The sequence below is a fragment of the Eleginops maclovinus genome, chromosome 12 (genome assembly GCF_036324505.1).
Source record: "Eleginops maclovinus isolate JMC-PN-2008 ecotype Puerto Natales chromosome 12, JC_Emac_rtc_rv5, whole genome shotgun sequence".
NCBI lineage: Eukaryota > Metazoa > Chordata > Actinopteri > Perciformes > Eleginopidae > Eleginops > Eleginops maclovinus.
Window position 1 is genome coordinate 29,739,989 of NC_086360.1, and position 9,616 is coordinate 29,749,604.

A 9,616-nucleotide genomic window follows, 5' to 3' on the forward strand; every position below is an offset into this window, starting at 1 on the left:
GACAAAGGAGACTGCTCTGCTCTGATTGGCTGGTATAGTTTCTCCTTGGTCTGATGTTGTGTTGTTTTCTCACTTCTAATAATGTTTTGTAAAGGGTTAAATTCAGGGTTATGAGCAACACATCAGTGTTGTAGACCAGTCCTCTCTTCATAACCAAAGGGACACAAAGCTGTGATTTAACAAACAGGGTAATATAACAATAACATCCTTATAAATAATCCAGAGGAATAAATGAGCCAGGACGGGGTGCAGCTGAACCTCCGGGAGTTTCACAAATTAGTGTGTAATCTGTAATCGTCCCACAGAGGGGAAATGTAAACGTTAAAGCAGAAGTGGAGATAGATAAAGGGCGTGCACAAAAGGTTTAAAATAAATGATCAAAAGTTTTTCGAAGTTACAATCATATGTGTGTTCACATGTTCACCCTATACTGCTGAGTGTATCCTCTTTGAAGTTCTGAGAGTCATGTGATCGGTACCTTTTGCCTGCAGTGTGACTCAGGTGTGCTGCCCTCTGCTGGACGACCCGATCACTGCAGGCTCTTAGGAATTACACTTCAATCTGTGTGTTGTGAAGCAGCTCATAATTAATCACAGTTTGAGTACTTTAATCAAACTACAGATTGAAATGTCTCTAAATTGAGGAGGGAGGGGGGAGGAGGGGGGGGGGGAGGAGGGAGGAGGGAAACATCCTTTAAGGTCACAGATGTGTGCAGCTGGCACAAAGAGGCTAACATGTTAGCTTCATTAGCGCTGACAGAATCCCCCCCGGACACACACACACAAACACACACACTCACACACACACACACACACACACACACACACACACACACACACACACACACACACACACACACACACACAAACACTCACACACACACACACACACACACACACACACACACACACACACACACACACACACACACACACACACACACACACACCCCCACAAACGCAAACACACCCACACACACACACACACACAAACACACACACTCACACACACACACACACACACACACACACACACACACACACACACACACACACACACACACACCCCCACAAACGCAAACACACCCACACACGCATACACACACACACACACACACCCACACACGCACACCCACCCACGCACACACACACACACAAACAAACACGCAAACACACACACACACACACTCACACACACACACACACACACCCACACACGCACACCCACCCACGCACACACACACAAACAAACACGCAAACACACACACACACACCCACGCACACACACACACACAAACAAACACGCAAACACACACACACACACACACACACACACACACACCCACACATGCAAACACACACACATACACCCACACACACACACGCACACACACGCAAACACACACCCACACACAAACACTCACACTCACACACGCACACCCACACACACACACACACACACACGCACACACACGCAAACACACACCCACACACAAACACTCACACTCACACACGCACACTCACACACACCCACACACACACACACACACACACACACCCACACACACAAATCTATATGTTATATTTATAGTGTAATGGGGGGGTTGAGTGAGCAGGGGATATAGATTAAACATGACTCTCCACCGGGGGGGGGGGGGGGGCATACCGTTGCCATGATGATGAGAAGCTGCTCGGTAACCATGTGACCCTCACACCCCCACATACTACATCTTTCTCCAAGCCCGTTGGTCAGATCAGAGAGAGTTGAGGAAAAGGTAGGACGGAGGAGAAGAAGAAGGAGGAGAAGAAGAAGAAGAAGGAGAAGGAGAAGGCGGAGGAGAAGAAGGAGAAGGAGAAGGAGAAGAAGGAGAAGGCGGAGGAGAAGAAGGAGAAGGAGAAGAAGAAGTCGAAGGAGAAGAAGGAGAAGGCGGAGGAGAAGAAGGAGAAGGCGGAGGAGAAGAAGGAGAAGAAGAAGGAGAAGGCGGAGGAGAAGGAGAAGAAGAAGAAGTCGAAGGAGAAGGCGGAGGAGAAGAAGGAGAAGAAGAAGAAGGAGGAGAAGGAGAAGGCAGAGGAGAAGAAGGAGAAGAAGAAGAAGTCGAAGGAGAAGGCGGAGGAGAAGAAGGAGAAGGAGAAGAAGAAGAAGGAGAAGAAAATGGAGATGAATTTTTATTTATTTTCTGCTGCAGCTGGACTCATACTATCAGTACTGTAGTATTTCTCAGCAGTACTGTAGTATTTTTTTAGCAGTACTGTAGTATTTCTCAGTAGTACTGTAGTATTTCTCAGTAGTACTGTAGAATTTCTCAGCAGTACTGTAGTATTTCTCAGTAGTACTGTAGTATTTCTCAGCAGTACTGTAGTATTTTTTTAGCAGTACTGTAGTATTTCTCAGTAGTACTGTAGTATTTCTCAGCAGTACTGTAGAATTTCTCAGCAGTACTGTAGTATTTCTCAGTAGTACTGTAGCAGTACTGTAGTATTTCTCAGTAGTACTGTAGTATTTCTCAGTAGTACTGTAGCAGTACTGTAGTATTTCTCAGTAGTACTGTAGTATTTCTCAGCAGTACTGTAGTATTTCTCAGCAGTACTGTAGTATTTCTCAGCAGTACTGTAGTATTTCTCAGTAGTACTGTAGTATTTCTCAGCAGTACTGTAGTATTTCTCAGTAGTACTGTAGTATTTCTCAGACGTACTGTAGTCTGGTTTCGGTTCAAACCTGCCAGAGGTTTGAGGCCGTCTCAGTCCTCTCACACTCCCCTCTGGATCAGTCCCTTCTAAATGGTTTTGCCCAGGCATATCGACTGATGTCCAGGAGGGTCCAAAGCTGGACACATCCACCTACTGACTACTCCACAGTCGCCTATGATAGTCAGTCCTGTTTCTTTATTAGAGCGCCACAGACATAATTACTAACTTTAGAGGAGTTCAGATTCAAGTTGACCTGTGGTGCAGAACCACCCCTCTGTCCTCGTCCTGGTTCTGGTCCTGTAGGTCATGATGTTCTGGAAGAACACTGCATGGTCCTGGGATGATGGTGTTGTTGATGATGATGATGATGATGATGATGATGATGGTGGTGATTTGCTTGCAACAGAACTCAGAAGGACACAAGACTCTGCTCCAGAGACCGGCACATCCCCACCACCACCAACAAGAACCACATCCCCACCACCACCAACATGAACCACATCCCCACCACCACCAACAAGAACCACATCCCCACCACCACCAACAAGAACCACATCCCCACCGCTGGACTCAATGACTTGACCAACCAAAGCCTGACCTGGAGCTGTCCCCCCCAAAGCCTTCACCCCGCCAACTTCATCTACAGCTCCCATCCAGCCAACAGCAGCTACAGCAGATACGTGTCCATGCTGTACGCCAACACCACCAGGCAGGTGACCGGAGGCAGAGACGGGACCCCGTGGCACACTGTGAGTCCACCTCCACCACACCATGACACAAACCCAAAGTGTGGTCCAACAATTAAATGTGGACAAACTGTCTTCATTGTACTGGACATTTTACTACCCTTACCCTAATAGAAGTCTTGAACTGGGACTTGGTGGGACCTCCTGACCTCATCAGTGGTCATAAGTCTTACCTCTCTGTGTTTGGGACTTACCTCTCTGTGTTTGGGACTTACCTCTCTGTGTTTGGGACTTACCTCTCTGTGTTTGGGACTTACCTCTCTGTGTTTACAGGGAGGGATTTCAGGTTTTGATCCAATCAAGGTGTTCTGCTGGGGAGCTAACCCCCCTTCCTGTAACCCAGGAGCTGCTGCAGACCTCTTCCCTCTCTGGCCGCTCATCTGTTTTTCTTTGTGATGAATTATAGAGGGAAGCTTCTGCTCTCACACACTATACACACACACACACACACACACACACACACACACACACACACACACACACACACACACACACACACACTATACACACACACACACACACTATACACACACACACACACACACACTAGCATTCACATGGGGGGAGGGGTCAGGGTGTGTGTGTGTGTATAGTATGTGTGTGTGTGTGTGTGGGTGTGTGGGAAGAGAGCATGAGAAGAATTGCAGGAAACACACTCAGACTCACAAAAACACTGGATGTATCCCTGCGATAAGACACACACTTCCTGAACACACACACACACACACACACACACACACACACACACCACTCCAGCGTGCAGCAGGCTGTTGGTCTTCTCTCTGGTTCTGTAGTCAATCTGAGCTTTGCGTAAATCGGTTTTATACTTTTGGACCTGGTTCCATAAATCTGGATTGTTTGTATGGACTTTAGACCGGCTCCGTTTATGGTCTTGCTGAGTCTGGTTCTCCATTTCTGGATTACATCTTCTGTTCTGGACCCCTTTTCTGGTCTTAGGCCAGCCTTGGTTCTGCTTCTGTTGTGGCTGTGGGCTCATGGTGGTCTGACCTGCTGTCATGCACACGATCCACCGGCTGTGTCGAGGCTGCATCTCACAGAACCTGCCGCAGGTCTGAGTCAACTTCCTCTACAGACTACCGAGCCGGGTCGCAGGTTCTGGTGTCAGCGGACTACAGTTCTGGCTTTAGGACGTTCTCTGTCTGATGTTAGACATCCTGCAGCGGAAACACGTGATAAAATTACCTTAAATCAGTCGCTAGGAAGCAAAGAGAATTAACACAAAACTGAGCTCAGTCCAGAGTCCTTACGAACCAATCAGCTGTTTTCTGAATGGAGTCTCACTAACATCACGCCTGTTCTGATTGGATGCTCAGTGTGATGTCAATACAGGCTGCTGGTCGTTTTATGTGTGTGTGTGTGTGATGCTCCTCTGATTAAGTAATTGATGTAAAAACTGAATCTGAGCAACAGACAGTTAATTGGATATCAGATGTGTATAGATGTAAAATAAAATCTGAAACAATAGACAGATCAAATACAGAGGCATAAATAATACTGATATAATATTTATACATATATGTGCATATAGTGGTAAGCTTGAGCTGTATTGGATGTGTGTGTGTGTGTGTGTGTGTGTGTGTGTGTGTGTGTGTGAACAGGGTCCCTGTATTCTCTGCTGTTTACACAGGAGGTGTATGTAGCCTGAGAGGCCAAACGCAGGTCAGAGAAAGCCCTCATCCTTTGGTTTCAGCCTGTGTTTTGGAGTCCATAGTAGTGACTGCAGGAGTGAGTCAACAGGGAGCAGAATATATTTCAGTGTAAACAGCAGTAAGAGTGATATCTAACATTAGTATTCACCGTGCATCAGCTGTGTGAACCCCCCCCCCCCCCCCCCCCCCCCGCTGTTTTTAATATCAGCCTGTCAGTCTGAACATTTACCTTCCTTTGTGTAGAGCTGTAAACCTTTCCTCTGTCTGCCTCTGTTTGCACAGTCATGGTAACAGTCCCGCCCCCCCCCACCCGAATAAGGCACAACTTTAAAGAAACCTTCAAGGACACCCCCCCCCATTTTGAGGAAATCAAACTGAATAACAATGTGTGTGTGTGTGTGTGTGTGTGTGTGTGTACAGGTGAGGGTGTCTCGAGGTGACGACGGGTTTGGCTTCACGATCTGCTGCGACGCTCCGGTGAGAGTCCAGGCTGTGGAGCCCGGTGAGGACATTAACTCTACCAACAATAATAATAACAATAATATCAACAACAACAACAACAACAACAATAAGGCTCATAATAATGATATTGTACGTCCTCAGGAGGTCCGGCTCACGCTGCCGGGCTGCAGCAAGGTGACTCGGTCCTGCAGCTGAACTCACTTCCTGTAGAAACCTGGCAGTGTGTCGACCTCGCCCACGCCATCAGGTAACCAACCCCACCCACCGAGAGTCTCAGTTCCTGTTTCCCTTTATTTACATTTTACTGTGCGTGTGTGTGTGCGTGTGTGTGTGTGTGTAGGAGCTGCTCCTCTCAGATAGTGTTGGTGGTGTGGAGAGGGTTACCTGAGCTCCGCCCCCACAGCCAGGTGAGTGTGTGTCATGTTTCATATCAATAGAAACATCCCTGTGTGTTCTTTCTTTATTCAGACCATGGCTATCACCATGCTATGACTTTGTCAGCTAATGTGACGTAGCGACTCATGCCAGATCTATGGTGCAGAGTTAAGCTACAGCTACTGTGTTACTGTGCTAATGCCTGCTGCTTCCCCTCCTTGACTCCACCACTCGCATATCCTGTGGGCGGGACTAAGACGAATGCGAGGAGTCGAGGAGGGGCGTCGAGGAGGGGAAAAATTGGAAATGGGAAATGAGACAGGGCAACAGTTTAGTTTTCCTTAATATCGTCTCCCGGTCTCTTAGACAACAGGCAGGAAGCTGCTGCCTCACCCTGCCCACAGTAAACATGGCCGCCGCTGGGGTCAGGGGTCAGGGGTCAGGTCCAGTCTGGGAGCTCTGGGCTACCTGTGGAGGGACAGGAAGGACCAGCAGGTCCAGCAGGACCAGCAGGATTACTCGCCTCGCTCCGCCACAATGAAGGGAACCCATGTGACATCATCACACGGAGACAATTACATCATCCTGTCACATGTCGATCCTGGGGGACAGGTGAGTCAAGGGGCGGGCCTTAACAATGGGGCGGCACCTACAGAAGACTTTTGAAGAAGTTTTATACAGATATTAATATCATAAGATGTGTGTGTGTGTGTGTGTGTTTCAGCTGCTGCAGTCAGTTTATCAGGACAGGGAGGGGGCAGACGGTAAGGTCCTCATATGTATAAACAGTAACTACATTAATCCATCAGATATGATATAGTAAGTAATAAATCATATTGTGTAGGCCAACTGTACCAGACCCAACCCAGCAGGGGGCAGCACCTCCAGCCAGACCCTCGCCCCGGGTCCTCCCGGCGCCCCTTCACCTCCACGCTGCCCCCCCCCATCTCCACTTCATCCAACCACCCCGGTAACTACGGCAACTACCAGAACTGCACCATCGTCCAATCACACGTGCCCTGCTCCTACGGGCCCTACAGCAGCCCCGCCCCCAGAACACTCATCTTCCCCGTGTTCGTGCAGGTCAGAAAGCCGTGTTGTTGTCTCTGTGTTGTTGTTTCCGTGTTGTTGTCTCCGTGTTGTTGTTTCCGTGTTGTTGTCTCTGTGTTGTTGTTTCCGTGTTGTTGTCTCCGTGTTGTTGTTTCCGTGTTGTTGTTTCCGTGTTGTTGTCTCCATGTTGTTGTCTCCGTGTTGTTGTCTCCGTGTTGTTGTTTCCGTGTTGTTGTTTCCGTGTTGTTGTCTCCATGTTGTTGTCTCTGTGTTGTTGTTTCCGTGTTGTCTCCGTGTTGTTGTTTCCGTGTTGTTGTCTCCGTGTTGTTGTTTCCGTGTTGTTGTCAAGGTGTTGTTGTTTCCGTGTTGTTGTTTCCGTGTTGTTGTCAAGGTGTTGTTGTTTCCGTATTGTTGTCAAGGTGTTGTTGTTTCCGTGTTGTTGTCTCCGTATTGTTGTCAAGGTGTTGTTGTTTCCGTGTTGTTGTCAAGGTGTTGTTGTTTCCGTGTTGTTGTCAAGGTGTTGTTGTCAAGGTGTTGTTGTTTCCGTGTTGTTGTCAAGGTGTTGTTGTTTCCGTGTTGTTGTCAACGTGTTGTTGTCAAGGTGTTGTTGTTTCCGTGTTGTTGTCAAGGTGTTGTTGTTTCCGTGTTGTTTCCGTGTTGTTGTCAAGGTGTTGTTGTTTCCGTGTTGTCAACGTGTTGTTGTCAAGGTGTTGTTGTTTCCGTGTTGTTGTCAAGGTGTTGTTGTTTCCGTGTTGTTGTCAAGGTGTTGTTGTTTCCGTGTTGTTGTCAACGTGTTGTTGTCAAGGTGTTGTTGTTTCCGTGTTGTTGTCAAGGTGTTGTTGTTTCCGTGTTGTCTCCGTGTTGTTGTTTCCGTGTTGTTGTCTCCGTGTTGTTGTCAAGGTGTTGTTGTTTCCGTGTTGTTTCCGTGTTGTTGTCAAGGTGTTGTTGTCTCCGTATTGTTGTCAAGGTGTTGTTGTTTCCGTGTTGTTGTCAAGGTGTTGTTGTTTCCGTGTTGTTTCCGTGTTGTTGTCAAGGTGTTGTTGTTTCCGTGTTGTTGTCAAGGTGTTGTTGTTTCCGTGTTGTTGTCAACGTGTTGTTGTTTCCGTGTTGTTGTCAAGGTGTTGTTGTTTCCGTGTTGTTGTCAACGTGTTGTTGTCAAGGTGTTGTTGTTTCCGTGTTGTTGTCAACGTGTTGTTGTCAAGGTGTTGTTGTTTCCGTGTGGTTTTCAAGGTGTTGTTGTTTCCGTGTTGTTGTCAAGGTGTTGTCAAGGTGTTGTTGTTTCCGTGTTGTTGTCAAGGTGTTGTTGTCAAGGTGTTGTTGTTTCCGTGTTGTTTCCGTGTTGTTGTCAAGGTGTTGTTGTTTCCGTGTTGTTGTCAAGGTGTTGTTGTCAAGGTGTTGTTGTTTCCGTGTTGTTGTCAAGGTGTTGTTGTTTCCGTGTTGTTTCCGTGTTGTTGTCAAGGTGTTGTTGTTTCCGTGTTGTTGTCAAGGTGTTGTTGTCAAGGTGTTGTTGTTTCCGTGTTGTTGTCAAGGTGTTGTTGTTTCCGTGTTGTTTCCGTGTTGTTGTCTCCGTGTTGTTGTCAAGGTGTTGTTGTTTCCGTGTTGTTGTCAAGGTGTTGTTGTTTCCGTGTTGTTTCCGTGTTGTTGTCAAGGTGTTGTTGTTTCCGTGTTGTTGTCAAGGTGTTGTTGTTTCCATGTTGTTTCCGTGTTGTTTCCGTGTTGTTGTCAAGGTGTTGTTGTTTCCGTGTTGTTGTCAAGGTGTTGTTGTTTCCGTGTTGTTGTCAACGTGTTGTTGTCAAGGTGTTGTTGTTTCCGTGTTGTTGTCTCCGTGTTGTTGTTCACGTGTTGTTGTCTCCGTGTTGTTTTCTCCGTGTTGTTGTTCACGTGTTGTTGTTAACGCGTTGTTGTTCACGTGTTGTTGTCTCCGTGTTGTTGTTCACGTGTTGTTGTTCACATGTTGTTGTCTCCGTGTTGTTGTTCACGTGTTGTTGTCTCCGTGTTGTTGTTCACGTGTTGTTGTCTCCGTGTTGTTGTTAACGTGTTGTTGTTCACGTGTTGTTGTCTCCGTGTTGTTGTTCACGTGTTGTTGTTCACGTGTTGTTGTCTCCGTGTTGTTGTTAAGGTGTTGTTGTTCACGTGTTGTTGTTCACGTGTTGTTGTCTCCGTGGTGTTTTCTCCGTGTTGTTGTTCACGTGTTGTTGTCTCCGTGTTGTTGTTCACGTGTTGTTGTTCACGTGTTGTTGTCTCCGTGTTGTTTTCTCCATGTTGTTGTTAACGTGTTGTTGTCTCTGTGTTGTTGTTCACGTGTTGTTGTCTCTGTGTTGTTTTCTCCGTGTTGTTGTCTCTGTGTTGTTTTCTCCGTGTTGTTGTTAACGTGTTGTTGTCTCTGTGTTGTTGTTCACGTGTTGTTGTCTCCGTGTTGTTGTCTCTGTGTTGTTGTCTCTGTGTTGTTTTCTCCGTGTTGTTGTTAACGTGTTGTTTTCTCCATGTTGTTGTTAACGTGTTGTTGTCTCCGTGTTGTTGTTCACGTGTTGTTGTCTGTGTGTTGTTTTCTCCGTGTTGTTGTTAACGTGTTGTTGTCTCCGTGTTGTTGTTCACGTGTTGTTGTCTCTGTGTTGTTTTCTCCGTG

The 9,616-nt window shown here is 47.0% G+C and overlaps 1 pseudogene; it reads left to right on the plus strand.

Annotated features, from left to right (window-relative positions):
- Positions 1–4,221: 4,221 nt before the first annotated feature.
- The window catches only part of LOC134873100 (regulator of G-protein signaling 3-like), a 20,854-nt pseudogene continuing 15,459 nt past the window's right edge, over positions 4,222–9,616 (plus strand).